Consider the following 16,863-nt stretch of genomic DNA (forward strand, 5'->3'; position numbering starts at 1 on the left):
AGAAAGAAATCAGCATGAATAAAAGCCCATCAATTTCTATGTAGTAGATACTGAGAAGTAAAGCAGTATTTTGAAATGGGGCTCTTCCTTGTATGTTAGCACTTTCTAGTGTTATATAAGCAAGGATTTACAACATAGCACACACCTGTAAATTCCACATCACATACAGCATTTGCATATGTTCCTTGAATATAGGGTCAAACCAGACAAATACCATTCTGAACTCCTAATAAATTGGTGAAAACTAAGCAAAAGTATCAGGTAATCAAATTTGACAAACTAATCACACAACTAAAAAATTCTACACTCTCCTCCACCCCCCAAGTGCTATTATATCAAGTTCATAAATTACTTAGGAGCTGCAATTATTTTCAAATGTAACTTTGAGAGACTTAATGGGGATTTTAATTGGGAACAAATCTTCACACGAAAGATTACAGGCGTTGTCTAAGCAAGACAGCATTTAACAAACTGCACAGCTCTTCAAATTGGAGTGTGTGGAACAACATTTTATTGACTGACTTGCTAAGAAATGTTTTCAAGTGGATTTGCCCAGTGTACAATTACTCCACATTATTCCTTTTTTGTAATTCTTCAGATAACACTGTACCTGTATTCAATGTTTTTCTTGAAATTTGACAGAAAAGCAGGAGGCTTCTAGAAGTGACAGCTGTTTCTTTCTAAATATCACAGAGGTGTTCTGCTCTCACTTGTCCTCTCACTGTCTCCTGCTTCTTCAGCCACCCAGTTGAGGTTTTCACTTGGCACTGCCTGCCAAGCAAAGAAAACAAAATATTTTTAGTTATCTGCTGCTTCTGAAAACTGCTGGCTGCTCAGCATGCTTTTGTCCTTTGAGCAATTCCCCACCTAATGTGATATTAGAAAAAGCATAATAAAGGGGGTCAAATACATAATTCCAGTGTCCTCATATAGTTCCCCACCTGGAAAGAGGCATGCAAAATCTGGAAGAAAAAGAAGGTGGGTGGTGGGGAAGATGTCTGGGAAACTTCAAATGAGGTAGAGGTTCTTCTGGTGGCTTCATTTTAATCTTGTGTAAGCCACTCTACCGTACAACCAGATTTGTAATGACTGAAATGTGCAGCTAACTTTGGCATGAAAGGGTGAGAAGTCAAATACACCTTGTCTTGAGGAACTGAATCAATTTCTTCACTTTCTAAGAAGGGTGAAAGAGGAAGGTAAAAAAGGAGAATTAGTGGTCTCCTTTTTTCAAGGAATAGCCCAGGTTGCTACTAAAAATAGAGCTGATGATAAAAGTTTCAAAATGAAAATCTTACACATCCACAGCTGACATACCTGTGGGAACTCAGAACTCAGAGCTTAGTGCTAACTAACTTCTTTGTGGCAAACTGTCAGGTTTCTCAGGAGACCTCCTTTTCCTCTGTCTCACTACACTCAAGACAGCGATGACATCTGCTTTTAACAAGCTCCAGATTCTTCAAAATAGATTATAAAAATCTCTAGATTGTTATATCTTCAGACTAGGTAGTAACAGATTTCCAAATTAGATTATAACAATTTTCCCTGTGGAAAGAAAAAAAATGAATGACAAATTCAGTGAAGGACTCAAAGAACCTAGTACAAATATTAAAATGCATAAGAAATCAGGACCAAAACCAGAACACACTCATTTTTCCCAATGTTAATTAAAAAAAGAATTGGAAAAAGAATGAGAGGCCAGTGCAGTGCCCCGGAGTAATGAAGTGGGAATTTATAAACCAAAACACTTATGTTTGTGGACAGTCCCCACATCTAAACTGCTGTGAACCACTATCTTTGATACATGGTACAAAGGTTTCAGCATTCAAAGTCTAATGTCCAAGTAGACAGCCTAAATGGGAGGTGAAAAATGGGGTTCTGTATTTGTAGAGAACCTACTGGCAAATAATCATTAAAAAAGATAAAACAATCACTTCTCACAGCATTTATGTCTTCAGATGTCAACACAGAGGTCACAGTGAACAAATCTGGAGAAAGACAGGAAAGCAAAATCTGTGGCAGCAAGCAAGCCAACTGAAATAACCTTTAAGCCCATTTTCCAAGTGCAAGTTAATAGAATAAAAGCACTCAGATGTCCCCATCTCAGATTCCAAATAGCCTTGTATTGATTCCAAACAAAGAGCTGAAGGTCCCCACACACATGCATGGAGACACATCCTCAAAGGAAGAATTAGCATCTGTGCCAGAAGAGCTTGGAACATGTCTAGTACAATGACTTGCTCCACTGCTGTCCTACTGACAGGAAATAGTACAGCTCTTTCTAGAAAGGGCCACATACCATTTACTAGAATATGGGAATATGCCCATATAAAGTAACTTGGAATAATGAACTACACCTGGCCCACAGCACAGAAATACATCAATGTAACCATTTCCGATAGCACATACCAAAGCCATCTACTCACCTTTTCATTCCCACATTACATATGTGCCAAAGCTCACTTTTTTATAAACAAAGGGCAACGTGTCTCTCTGAACTAAACATTCCAGAGAGGATTATACTTTTTTCTTTGAAAAAAAAAAAAAATAAAACCCAGAGAAAACAGCAACCACTGCCTCAATACTCCCTTTTCCCTTCCACTCCACTTTTTCATTGTCAAATGTTTCCTCTATCTCCCCTTCTGTCGCTTGTCTTTTTCCTTTTCAAGCTATTTCCCACATGCTGTTTCTGAATCCCCTGCAAGCCTTGCACAACTAACACATGCATTGCCTCCAGGTGTTTTGCTCGCTGTTGTCCTGGAGTCACACACCGGGTTAACTTGCCAAGCTAGGCAATAACAAGCAACTCAGAACCACAGGCAACTTCAAGCCGCATGACCCCAACTTTACCCTCCAGGTGGTATTCAGCCACAGAGAGGGTCTGAGTACTGTCATCTTGTGACAGTTAAGGTGGTCCAAGCTCACCACTGTACCCAACACCACTTTCTTCAACAGAAGAAAAAACACCTCTCTGCAAATGTATTTTAAATCTCAGAGTGTGCTGTTGGCACTGCATTGTGTCCCCTACGCAACCTAGAAGTAGCAGAATTTCTTTGTAAAGTTTGCAGAGCAAAAAGGATATAGACTATTTAAGTTTACTACTATACCTCTTCTGATGGAATAAAATATCAAATAGAAAAAAAATCTGTCTAAACTTATTTTGAAAACTGCATGGCCAGCTTATGCAGTAGCTAGATATGTGGCAAGGTGGCAGTGTTACTCTCTAAGGAGAATACAATAAATACGCTTATATATTTCGTTCAATTCAAGCACTGCGTAGTCTCCAAGTTCTGCTATGGGAAGTATGAGTAACTTCTCATTATCCTTCCTATTTCAAAACACAGTATTTATCACAGATGTGTACCATACAGCAGCATAGCTTAGGCCTGTTATATAGGTCAGTATCTGCAATGCACACGAGAACATAGATTGCCACTGCAAAGGAGAGTGGCTGCAAAATCTATTTTGGATAATCCAATTTGTATTTGAGGAAATCAATGTGTGGTCATTTCTAGAACTGTGAATATAAGGCAACTGCTGCATGCTTGTATATTTGATGAGTTTTATTATACTATATCCTCATATGAATGCCTATGCAGTGTAAATGCTTTAATATAAGATACTACGTGTTTTTTTACACATTATTTTCTATATGATGCTACATTTTCCTGCATGTTTATCCAATTTTTGTGTTGGTATAAAGTGCAAGCAGGAAGACACATGATTTTAGTAACATACACAGCAGCTATTCAAAAACACATTCTTACATAAGACTTTTAATTTGGCAAGAAATGTGCTTCCTTTTGACAACGGGCTTGGTTCACAGGACTACCCGTGTAATTTATGTTTACTTAAGTAAAAAACAAAACCAACCAAAACCCTGAGTCTGTAAATGGGGCTGTTGACTCTACCGCAAACCAAATATCCGTATGATTCGACACCTTTGAAAACATAACTCACCTGCTTTTACTAGGAAAACAGATGACCTGTACTGATTCAAATAGAAAAATAGTGCTCTAACTGAAGCTCAAAACTGAGCAGCTGTTGTGTTTGGTGCTGCAGGATGACAATGTAGCAATCTTTTTTTAATTTTTTTTTTATTTAAACAATACTTTCTCATACTTAATACGCTGAGTTCATGTTATTTGACTGTGAACTGGGCCCACTGTTTACCATGTTATTATCCATAACCAAAGTTCAAGGTTAACAGAACCGAGGCTGACTTTGGTTTTGGTGAGGTTTTGTAGAGGTGGCTTGGCACAGCCAAATGCACATGCTGTACCAGTGCATTTTAAACACAGGGTAACCACTGGCTGAAAGACTGATAACTAAGCATTGTCAGTTCTATCTTGCACTGCTGGAAACTAAGTTAATGACGTAACACTAAATCAAGGAAGTAATGCATTAAAGCTATGTAAATATTTTTATTTATCAATGCTGCAGCATCATAGATATCATTTTTCACTGCTTTGATATCCAAGGATTCCTAATACTACACGAATGTATTTTCATCTGATTCATCTTTTAGTTTCAGTACTTTCATTCAAAGCAAAGTAACTTCTATTTCTTTGTACTGCACTGAAATAAAAGAATCTTGTTTCAGTACATAATGCTTTTGTTATTCTTTCTGGTCTGCCTCTGTCAGTGCTTGCTGCCATGAGCACTGAATCACAGATACTAGCCCCTAACTCTCAGTCTCCTGCACACACACATACTGAAGGTGTACCCAGCAATACAGGCAGACTATCTGGTGCCTCCAGTGAAGGCTCTGCTGAGTCTGTGAGCAGCACTGGCACTGAGTGACTGTGAGCATCTAGTCAACTTCACAACTACTGGAACACAGCATATAACCTGTTTTAGGCTTCAGGCACATTAAGCGTAAATCCCACTTTCAGGCACATCAGTCTCTATCACACATTGAACATTAAACAGACTCTCAGGCTATAAAGCAGTCTTTTGACTGTATTTGTAATTAAGACAGGGGCATGGTATAAGCTTGAACAGTATGTAGTATCATCCGAGTTGTTACCACAACTGTCCTTCATGTTGGCCCACAACAACCAGCACTCTCCCAGGCAATGCCCAGCTGCAGCATTACAGGACAAGATGACTTAGCAACTGTTTTCAATGCAGTCTCACCACAGCTACCCTGTAGGGAAAGAGGAAAAGGACAGGTAAGGCAGTTGGATGTGAATCAAACTGTGTCACTTAGCTGTACAGCCAAGGAATTACTCCTGGCTTCTTTTGGTGTTTAGACAGATACAACTATTCACACCCCTACAGTTATCACACTCCAAATCTGAACCTTAGCAGCAAGTCCTGGTGTCAGACAAAAGAAGTGTTCTCCAGGATGCAGTTTACCTGTGAAAACTTCAACCCAACAGGGAACTGGATCCATCTCTGAATTTCCAATTCTCCCTTGACTGAACAGGACCAATTGGAAATGGAAATACTGTCCTATTAATCAGACAAGAGAAAACAGCATTTATCAAAGCAGGTCTTGTAATACTAGGAGAAAACAAACAAACAAACAAACAAAAACACACCAAAAAAACAAACCAAAGAAAAATAGAAGACAGAGAGCTTACCAGCATCTGTCAAATTCTAGTGAATAATTAAAAACTGCCTAATTGAGCTCTGCCAAGATGAAGGTCATAAAGCCTCATTCAGCACTTCAACCCCAACTTTTTCTTGGGGTTATAGGCAGGAGGCAAAGCAGACAAGTGTAAGAAAAAACATTTTATGTATGATAATAAAATTGAAGCATATGAAGCCTGACTAATTCAGTGGCCTTCTACAATGGAGTGACTGCATCAGTGGACAGGGGAGAACTACAGACATTACCGACATGGACTTCTGTATGGCCCTTAATATAGTCCTCCACAACATTCTTGCCACTAAACTGTAAAGATACTCGTTGATTGATGACTGTGAGATGGATAAGGAATTGCTGGGTGGTCATGTCTGAAGAGTTACAATGAATCAAGTGGCCCTGCTGAGAAGGACTTGGGGGATACTAGTGGATGAAAACTTGGGCATTAAGAGGCAACTTGCTCCTGCAGCCCAGAAAGCTAACTGTAACATGGACTACATCAAAATAATTTATGACACAGACAGCAAGACACTGGAACAGGCTGCCCAGAGAAGCTGTGGTTGCCAAGTGCTCAAGGACAGGTCTTTGAGCAACCTAGTGAGACATATCCCTGCCCACGGCAAGAGGTTGGTCTAAACAATCTTTAAAGGTCCCTTCCATATGATTCTAGGATTCTGTGATTCCAAGATGCTGCAGTAAGTTAACTCAGTAGCTCAGGTTAGCAGCTGATACCAATAAAGGAAACAGTCACATGGCTTAGAGTCTTGATTTCTTTCTTGTACACTATACAACTTACCTGAAAGTAGCTGCTTCTGTAACACAGCAGTGATACAGTTTCTACATTAACAAGTAAGTAACCTTGTACAGAATAATTCCTAGCCAACAAAACCACAAGCGGCTAGACTGACTTTTGACACAGGCAAGACACATGAAGCATAAAAACATTCTACAGAGTAATTTATTATTTGGGCATTTGCATAGAATGATTTAAAAGGAAGAATAGTTTCTTCTCCCTTCATGTTTATGACCACCTCTCATTACTAAAGAATACAGAGGCTTGTTGGCATGCTCCACCTCAGAGTATGCATGTGTCTCTTCTCCCTCTCATGTTTTCAGTTCCAGGGCCACACCTATGTTTTTTTATCTCAACCCCCAAGTAGTTTGCTCTGGATACAGCTGTAAATGATAGCACAGCCTGAGCTAATGTATGCATTTATGGTGTAGAATTTTATTTGCTTTTCTAACTCAATACGAAATCAGGTTAAAGCCTCCCACCTGAACCCCAGTACAGGCTTTGAAAGCTTCATGTACAAAAGGTAAAAGATGTGTAACATGGAATAGCCCAGGTCCCCTCACATGTCCCAAGAAGCGAGTTACAGAAATAATAACAATACTAACAAATCTCTGCCTAAAGACCGTCATGCTTCGGAGAGAAAAACCCTTCCCACAAAGAGCTGCTGTTGTGGATAAGGCAGCCTACCACAAAGGACAGAAGGGATACATGCACAGAGGTGGGAAAATGTTGGCTATGGAAATGAGTGTTGTGTAACAGCCTAGTATTCTTTCCATCAAAGTGTGGGCTACACAGACTGCAGAAAACAAACCAGGGACTGACACAAACCAGCAAGTAAGATGACTCCAAACATTTCAATACTTGAGATAAGCATTATGTTATTTGGAGGATCCTGTAAATAAATTCTAAGGTGTCCATACCTTATTACAGTAATCTATTTCAAGTAGGCACCCTTTTCCTCAGCAGAAAGCTGCAACTCCCAATTCTCCCAACAAGAATAATCAACAGCCAATACTTACCCAAACCCCTATGGCTTGTGCAACATAACCCTCTCTGAGTAGACTCAGATATGAGTAGACTCAAATTAAGATCCTAGTTGGAATCTGGGAAAGCAGGCGCTACCCTGGATTTCTCATTTCCTGGGAGACTGCCACAGTCACTGGGATTTTCTTTTGCTTTCACATTCTCTTAAGACTACAAGAGCCCTAACCAAAAGAACTAAAAAAAGTCCTAAACAAACCCCCCTCCAACTTCCATCTAAAAAACTTCCAACCAGATCTACTGCTACGTAATTAGCTCTACAGAGAGAAACTCATGTTCCCTGCAGTTTGAAAATGAGAAGAATAAGCAGCAGATAACATTTAAACAGAAAATGTAAAGACTGACAGGAGATGAGAGAAAGTCGAAACTCCGAAGATAACCACTGCTCTCCGTGGTATGTGCTTTCATGAAGGCTGGTTTATGTTTTACCAGAAAGCCAGCTTCTAATTGCAAAGGTCACAAAGAGGTAAGCAATACCTGGCCAGACTTTGACCCACACTGTTCCACAATACAACGCTTGACAGATTTCTTCACTAAATACCACAGAAGTGAAGAGTTCAGAGCAAGGAGGAAGAACCAATTCTTGTGCAGAGATACTTTAATGCTGGTGGCATTAATGGGTCCCCTTTCCACTCAGAATCACATGCAATAGGCTATAATAAACAACTGCTTTCTTACAAGACTGCCTAGGCATAAACAGGCCGCATTTCAAGTATACATCCTTTTCAGGCTTTATTTCCATATCCAAAGCAGCACATACTTTTTATCAATTAAAACAGGGCACTGATCCCCAAAGGTACAGACATCTCCAACTCAGAATTTTGCAGTTCCCTCCAGAAGGGGAGCCCTTGGCTAACCTCTGATTCATTTTTTAATACCAATATTTATTTTTCCCAGAGTGCCACATGTTCTCAAGCAATACGCTAAACTGAAAGAAACGAGCAAGTGACAGCACATGTAGCTGAGCACAATAGCAAATCAGCTATGGTATGCTTCTGGACTTAGCTATCACCTTTGGCATCGAGTGACATTTTAATAAAAAATGAAATGAAATAAAATAAAATACAATAAAATAAAATCACCAAAAAAAAAACCAACACAGCAACACAACAGCACCACCGCCACAAACACCAAAAACAACAAAACAACCACAAAACCCCAACAAAAATTACAACAAAAAATCTACAACAAAAAGCCATTTTCTTTCACATACTGGTTTCTTAACAAGATGTTCTTTAAGGTAGCTGAAGGGCATAACATGCCAATAGCATGTTGAGACAGTCAGTCACTGGTGAAATGACTCCTGAACTGTGTATACCTATTGCCCAAACTCAAACTCTGGTCCACTTACAGAACCCTGCTAAATACAGCCCAGGTTTTAACCTGCTTCTTCAGGCTAAAGTAATCCAGGTCAATAAACTGTACATATGCTTCAGCAAGACAGCCAGAAAAACACTCACACTCAGGTGTTTGGCTCATTGCAATAAATCTTCCAAATCACTTCATTCTACTGTCTCACAACTAACAGTGAAAATGCTCATAATATGACGCATAGGAAGACTGAAAGAGTGCAAAGAAATCACTGAACAGCAATAACCTACTTTCACAGGGCTCCCACATTTCAACTTCTTTCTTTGAACGAAGTTCTATTTGCAGACAGAGGAGGAGGAAACTTCTTCATATCCTTGTTCAGCCTGCAGTTTAAAATACTTTGAGGATATATATGCTAGATAATGCAAAGATGAAACCACAAATCATAGTTCAGTACCAAAGCATTATGTTCCAGTCACTACCCTGTATCCTATTTATGGCTATAGCTAGTATCAAACCAGCATGGCAGTTAAGTCCTTAAATGGATTTTACTGTTGATGTAATATAATAGTCCCAAAGACTATGTTCGGAATACTAACACATTTCAGAGGGGTTTATGAGCTACCAGAAAGGTCATGTCTCCTGTAGCAGAACCAGCTTAACGAGCTCATTTTAAGGGCTTATAAATGCTTAAAGCATCTCAGCTCATGTAGAACTGTCATAACAGTAGTCAAGAGTATCTGCAGAGCCATGCTCAAAAGTTACAGACCTCATTGTACAACCTAATTTCTAACCAAAAGTGCCGTTTAAATCAATGGGATAATTCCAGGGAGCACCAAAGGGTGAGCAAATTAATTTCTATTCATACTGATACAAACTTTTAAAGATTTGAAACACTCAAAATTTTAGGATGGCCCTTTCAAAATGGACAGTGGTTATATTAGCAGCACAGCAAATACTTTATAGACAAGTAAAGCAGCAAAGTCTATACCCACTGATTTTTCAGTCCGAGAACACTCTTCCGAACAAATTCAGTTTTACAAAAATGTCTTTTGATCTACAAGCACAGAAAAGATGGGCAGGGCTGTGGTACTAGCTAAAAAAAAAAAACCAAAACCATCTTATAGACAATCAAAACCAAACTGTGGCTACCATAACACTCTGTACAATCTAGTCCCCCACTCTGTGAGTATTAAACTGCCAGCAGAAACAGTGTTTTAAAATAATTATTTTCTTCATCACCTGATTTGGAGAAAATGTATTCAGCCATGTCATGGGACCCCCAAAACAGCCAGATGCTACAACTTCACCTCTGCAGATCTGTGTTTCAGTGCTTGCAAGGAAATGGTGCAGAAGAGTCGAAGTCTGCACCCCACCACTGATCTATACTCTGACCCAAGTCTGTATAGCAGAAGTCAGTTTTCACACCGAAGAGTGAAATTTATCTCCATAGCTCACATTTTTTGCTGTCACAGTGCCTTCCCAGAATTAATGCCTCCACAATGTTTTCTCTGTATATTATAGCAGCAGCTGTTTGACATGCATGTCTTTGTGGTGATTTGATCAAAGTCACTCACACAATAAGTGACATAAATACATAACCTGTATGTTATGGGGCAACAAACACTATGCTTCCGTGAGAGAGCAATCCAAGACAACAAGCTGAATTTTAAGTTGCATTGTAACTGCAAAAGGTATGGCAGGCTAGCATAAACGGGAAAGTGGAAAAAGTAATGAACTCAAGAAGAAAAGGTTGAATCATTAAAATTCCGAGCCCTAGTCTGTCTGCTGTCCAAGCAGGTTTTAGAAGGACAGAGTTTTTCAAACACTCTTCTTATGAATTCCCATACTAGGAGTCTGATCACAGAAACAGCCGCACAGGACTAAGCTGCAAGATGAGGCCCTGCAACCATAGAACAGAAACAGTAACATTTTGGCTAATGAACCCACAGCAGCAGCTCCAACCTGGTAATGACAACCCTTCCAGCTATTTGCTCCACCATTAGGTTTAAGTTACAACATGCCTGGAGTCCCAAGCCTTCTCTAAAGCTCCTGAAAGCTCTTTAACTAGAATGTTTGTTGGAGTAAGCCAAGGAAGAAAAGGTACACAAGGCAATTACTTTTCTACTTTGACAACCATATGTGCAATATAATAAAAGATGAAGGAGAGCCTTAAAATTTTGATAAGAATGAAGCTCTTTAAAGATATTGGCTTCTTTACCTTTGAACAGTCAAATGAAAGGTTCAGAAAGGCCATTATAAAGTATTCTTTACAGAAAAATGTTTTAAATGGCCTGTTCTTCCTGTGGACCTAAGGTAAAAAATACATCAGAATAATCTAAAACCAAAGTATATAACAAAATGGCAAAATTATGCTCTTTAGCACTTGTAAGTCCACATTGTCAGAAATGCACATTGCTGACCTTGGCACACAGTGGACAGACATCACATTAATCCTGCATGCCAGGACCAGAAGTTCACACACAACAGAACTTGCTGCATTGCCATTTTTACAAGAAACAGAAAAGCCAGTTCTCACAAGTTTTATTTAAATACAGTATAAAACTGCTTATATGCAATTCCACCAAGTTTTGTTAGCCTGTTTTGCATTTGGTTAGATGAATAATGTGGAAGGGGGCTTTACTATTGTTATAAAAACCTAGCCAATCTGTTTTAATTGATTTTTATTATAATTAATATCGAGAGACAATAAGCAGGCAGTGCTGGGTGCACCAGGGAGACTCTGCTCCGCCCGAGACACACGAGGGGAACTTCCGGGGATAGTCTCTTACGCTTTTTGGTTTCACGGGCTTCTTGGGTTTCAGCCAATCCTGTTGTCTTCTTTTCCCGGGCTTCTTGGGTTTCAGCCAATCCTGTTGTCTTCTTTTCCCAGGCTTCTTGGGTTTCAGCCAATCCGGTTGTCTTCTTTTCCCGGGCTTCTTGGGTTTCAGCCAATCCTGTTGTCTTCTTTTCCCGGGCTTCTGGGGTTTCAGCCAATCCTTTTGTCTTCTTTTCCCAGGCTTCTTCACCTGTTGCTGGGGTCTTGTCTCCAGGTGAAGAAATATAATGTCTATCACAAGTCTGACCGCCATCTTAGCCCCCATAAATTCCACTCCTTACGTGTTTATTTGTTCAGCGCACAGATTTCATCTCTAAGTTACCTACCCCCCTCCTTCCTTTTCTAAGAACATTCGTGCAATTTAAACAATGAACAAAACATTTCTTTGCACAATACTGCAGTTGACCCAGGGGAATTACTCCCTTGTTTCCTCTTCCTCCTCACTGTGGTATTGACAGGGACACTTATCATACCCTTTGCACATAGCACAATGATCACAAGGGATTCCATCTCCACACAAAGTGCAATAATCACTAGGACCCCTGAGCTGCTGACACGAATCAATCAGATGTAACTCACACTATCATGATGGCTTCCAGAATGTGTACAGGAATTGAACAGGAATTATATTAATAGCAAAGAAATTAATGAGAGAATCAGGAATCCCCATCTGGAAGTGGATTAATATAGGGATACTGCCCAAGTGATCCCTCTTGGCCTTCTCCCCACACGAGACTGCGCTTGTTGTACACGAAAGTCTCCTTCAGAATAAAGCAGATTCTCTAACAAAGCCTGAGGAAGTGAGAAATTAGGCCTGATGCTAATTAGTGCTTCCACAGGACTCATAAATGTTTACAAGCAACAAAGGAAATTCTCAGCAAGGACCAGAAGGGCTGCACTTGCCAGAGTCAGGTATCACAGTGCAGTTCTGGATGGGTGCTTAAGACGAACCACATATTGTGGGGCCCAACGAGATACAGGCTGCAGCCTGGACAATGGCCAAAAGACGAGTTGGTAGTCTTAAGTGGTTGGAGCCCCAACAGATATATTCCCTCAGAGGCAGTGGGCAGAGGAAAGTGCAAGTCACTAATGGTCCCCTCCAGAGGCAGAACCCTATTCTCCTGCAGCAAAGGCACCTGGTAATATAGTCTGAAACAAGTGGTATACTCCACACCAACTTCGTATCTCTGTCTCAGGTAGATGACATTTTTCCTCAGAACTGCATAAGGGCTTCCTGACTTCACAGGTATCATGCCCATAACCAGGTCAGTTTGATCTCATGTATAGTAATTTATTACCAAAAATAACAAATTTAACATTTTTATTTCAGCTCTGAGGTCCAGCCAAAGATCTTTGGAGCATCAGTCAATCAAAACCAATCCCAATTGCCTAAATGACTCAGACAACGTAAACAGTAACTCCAAGCCCAGTGAGACTGTATACCATCCTGCTAGATTAGGAATTGTTTGCTCTGAAGAATAACACTTAACAGATTGCCAAAGATCAGTTCCGTCATAGCTCAAAGGAGCAACAGCTCATATCAGGAATTTGTGGTTGGTTTGCCATCACAAGAGTACTCAGTGTCAGAAGTCTAAATAAATTCACAGCACATCCTTTAATTTACATAACTGTGCCAGTTCTGGGGTACAGTAGGTCATAAAAAGCATGAGATCAGAACCCAAGCAAAATGACTACATCTCATGGTACCAGTCATCAGATATTTGACTGTAACTAGACAGATGGAAGCAGAAAGCAAGCTTTTACTGCTCGTTTCAGCTCTCTCAAGAATACTCCAACAAGTTGCCTCTTCTTTCAAATAATAAAAAGTGCTTATATACTGTGGAAAAAGGAATTGTGGAAACCAGAAAAATAAATAACTTTTGTTGTAGCAGTAGCGCATCTAGGAATTACCAAGATGTCATGTCCAGTACAAGCTGAGCAGTATAACATGCTGAAGTATACACATACTCCCAGATGGCATGAAGATATTCTTACATACTCTGCTTTACCTTGAAACTAGATTAGGGGTTCATCTCATTTCAGTCTCTCCTGATCTTTCCAGAGCAAGAAGTACCAATTTTTTACCAGCTGTTCTAGTCTCATACATACCTAGTAAAGCTGTTTTCTTCAAATTTTCTGATGTTCCCAGCAGAAGCAAATCTACAGCTAACAAGAATTACTTTCTACCAGCAGCACTGCAGGTGATGAGCAAAAAAGGTTCAAAGCTGATAAATCTATGAAGCATAAATCACAATGTGTCACAGAGCTTTTAACAGGTCTTTTGCTTTGTTCCACAGGAGAGAAGGACTAGCTTCCTCCTCATCTGAGCTCAAGACAGGTCACACAACCGTATTTTCAATTGAAATGCACTGCTTCCTAGACATCAGCAATACATTCATAATTCTTCCAAAACAACCCAAAAGGCAAAAGGCCATGTGATGTTGCTTCTGGACAATGACAAAAGAGTATTAAATCCTTGTACTATTACCAAGCTTAGGACCAAAGCCCAGAGCTTAGGTACTGACTGGATCAATACCACTGTGTCCCAATACCACCTATGCAAAGAGCCACACAAGTTCTTACCCAGTGATGACTCTCAGCCATTTTTCAGCACTGCTGCTCCACTCAGTCCCTAACCAGCATGAGCAGAGAAAACTATCAGAAGCTAAAGCTTAGCAACAGAGGCCTATACTTATTCTTGTGCAGAAATCAGATACTGGTTCAAACACAAACACCAGTCTATCTTTTTACCTCTGAAATGTAAGTGGTGAGTTCATTCCAGTCAGCAGAAAGCCACCATGCTGGCAAAATGAAGGAAGCAAAGTCAGCAACATCAAAAGTCAGTTTAACTACAGGACATTACTTTGAGAAGCCAGAACAGTCCAACTCAAGGAAGTCAATATTTTTAGTTAAAGCAATGCTCATTTTTTGCACAGATTACTGACAAATTAGGCTCATGAAGCCAGCAATACCCCTGAAACTACCTCCTGTCCTGAACGATCTTCCAACACAACAGCAAACACTCAGGGTACTAAATCCACAGATTCAGGAAGCCAGCAGCCCTTTTCCTAGGGCACGCCCGACTATCCACACCTGTGCAAAACGAGTACAAACCGCCGACGCTCCAAGCGAGTAATGGAAAGCCTCAACTCTGCCTTTACCCCTTCCCACCCCTTCCCTCCCCTTCTCACATGACGCCGCTGCAGTCAAACAGGGGCTCCCTGACAGGCGGTAACCGCAAGCAGACCGGTCTCCGCTCCCCATTACTGTTACACCGCTTCAACTAACTCAACCGAATCCCCAAGCTCGGGAAGGGCCTGCGGCAGCTCCGGTTGTGAGGCGGGGACGGGCCAAGCTCCACCTTCCCGCACAGCTGGCAGCCACCGCCTGGTGGGGCTCGCCGTCGTATTGAGTGGCTCTCAAAAGGCAGCAGGTGAGGGTGTTGTACGCTGGTCTTGCGGTCACGGTTACGGCGGTTTAGGAGGTAAAAAGGCTGCTTCCTTGGGCTTCTCAGTTATTTTCTGTAGAAAAAAAAAGTAGGTCTTCTAAGAGCTCTCAAGCCAGTTAAAAATGGGCTGGTGTCGCCCTTCCACTGGTCCTTTCCTTCGCCTGCCAAGCTGCTGAAAAGTGGCTTTTCTAGCAGATACATGGTATGGAAAAGAAACGGTTCTCACAACATGGTCACTTGCCGTGCAGAAGGATGGCCTGAGCAGTCCACCAGCAGGAGTACACCCATCACTGCAATAAAGAAATACAGTGCTATGGGAAAGCTTGGATCTGAGTTAGAAATTTAAAGAAAGTAAAAACCTAAATAAACCTTCAAAGTGACAGTCGTGGTTTTTGCTTGGTGCCCTGAGGATAAGGGTAGTGGCCAGTTGACTCAGGCTACATTCAGTGCCCAGTGAGGAGGGAGAGCGCAAGGCATGGCCACTGCTTTTCATAGCAGGGCGTTTCACAGCCTGAAGAGCATTCTGTCTTCCAGTGTCCCCTTAGTGAGAAACAGCAGCAATATAATTTCTCTGTGGGACAGGTTCCTTTGTTTCTGGCAAGGATATGCTTGTATTTCATTTATCTGGGAAAGAACAAAAGGTAGTTTCTCTGCGCTGATTTCATTTTAGATCTCTGCAGTCTCCAGTGTTCTTCAGGCTATTGCTCTGGGCAATAGATTAGTCTATGGGAAAGAGCGTAACGAGAAGTTGCCATTGGTGAGGGCTGTTACAGCAAGCAGGAGGCTTTGGAGGAACACAGCAGAAGGCAAACAAAGCACAGAAAAAACCCTTTGTTGACCAAGACAACACCACATGTCACATACATCTATGTATCTGTGGCCTGGATTCAGTCCTGATGCCACAGGAATAACATCATAGTAAGTCTGGAAGGGAACTCAACAGGTTATCCAAGGCATCCTTCTCCTTTTCAGGATTAAAGACAGATCCCTGTAATGCACATGTGCAGGTTCGGAGCTTACTACCCCTTCTTACACAACAGTGACCAAGCGAATCCCTGCTTATTCACACCCCTCAGAGTCGATTGAGGCAATCTGAAAGATTTAATAGAAACTGAAGTGAATTTGTTTCATTAAGTAATTAAGAAAGTTCAGCCTGAGTTTGTAAACCCCTTTAATGATGCTAATCACCTCCATATTGCTGTCTGCGTTGACTTGCAATCCTGGATTTGCTCATCATTTAAATGCACAGAGCGCCATGCCTCTAGGTGAAGTTAAAAGTTTGCACAGTGCATGCCTCAAAACCAAGGTATGAGGGCTACAAAAATGATGAATCCTCCCTTATCACTACTGGCTAGGTGCAACCTTTCTTGTCACATTCACCCCAGCTGTCTGGGGACAGGTAGAGGATAAGACTCTCGATGGCAGCTTTGCCCTATGCAAGAAACAACATTGAGCTGAATGCCCTCTTTGCTTTTCTAAGAGGGAAGCCCAGGAGCCCTTAATACTTTTCTTTCTGTGGATATGCATTGCCCTGCCTTGAAAATAGCTGTGTTAGGGTAATTGGAGACATAAACTTGAAATGGTGCCATTTTTACATTTCAGAGGAATATTTTCTCAGACTCACCCAGCAGACTCCTACTTCATCCTTCTCAAGAATCTGAAATGGCTTTTCTATTTGTGATGTATGTATGTATGTCCTATAAGGGGCAAAATAAAGGCTCCTGCCGTTAGGCAATTCTGAGCTGGACTTAACACATTTAAAAGAATAAAGCTGCTCACAAGAAATAAGATGTTTCTCTTGGCAGTAGATATTTTCATTTAACCTTTTTGGTTTTATACAG

The 16,863-nt window shown here is 40.8% G+C and overlaps 1 long non-coding RNA gene across 1 annotated transcript in view; it reads right to left on the minus strand.

The window, feature by feature from the left end:
- LOC133278420 (uncharacterized) overlaps positions 1-16,863 on the minus strand; it is a 57,793-nt gene that overhangs the window by 33,492 nt on the left and 7,438 nt on the right. The window contains exon 2 of the long non-coding RNA XR_009746548.1: positions 611-771. This is a non-coding gene — a long non-coding RNA (uncharacterized LOC133278420). The remainder of the gene's footprint in view (positions 1-610; positions 772-16,863) is intronic.

Source organism: Pezoporus flaviventris, unplaced genomic scaffold, assembly GCF_033815535.1.
Source record: "Pezoporus flaviventris isolate CSIRO_AGI_PZ_B2104156 unplaced genomic scaffold, CSIRO_AGI_Pfla_v1 ptg000066l, whole genome shotgun sequence".
NCBI lineage: Eukaryota > Metazoa > Chordata > Aves > Psittaciformes > Psittacidae > Pezoporus > Pezoporus flaviventris.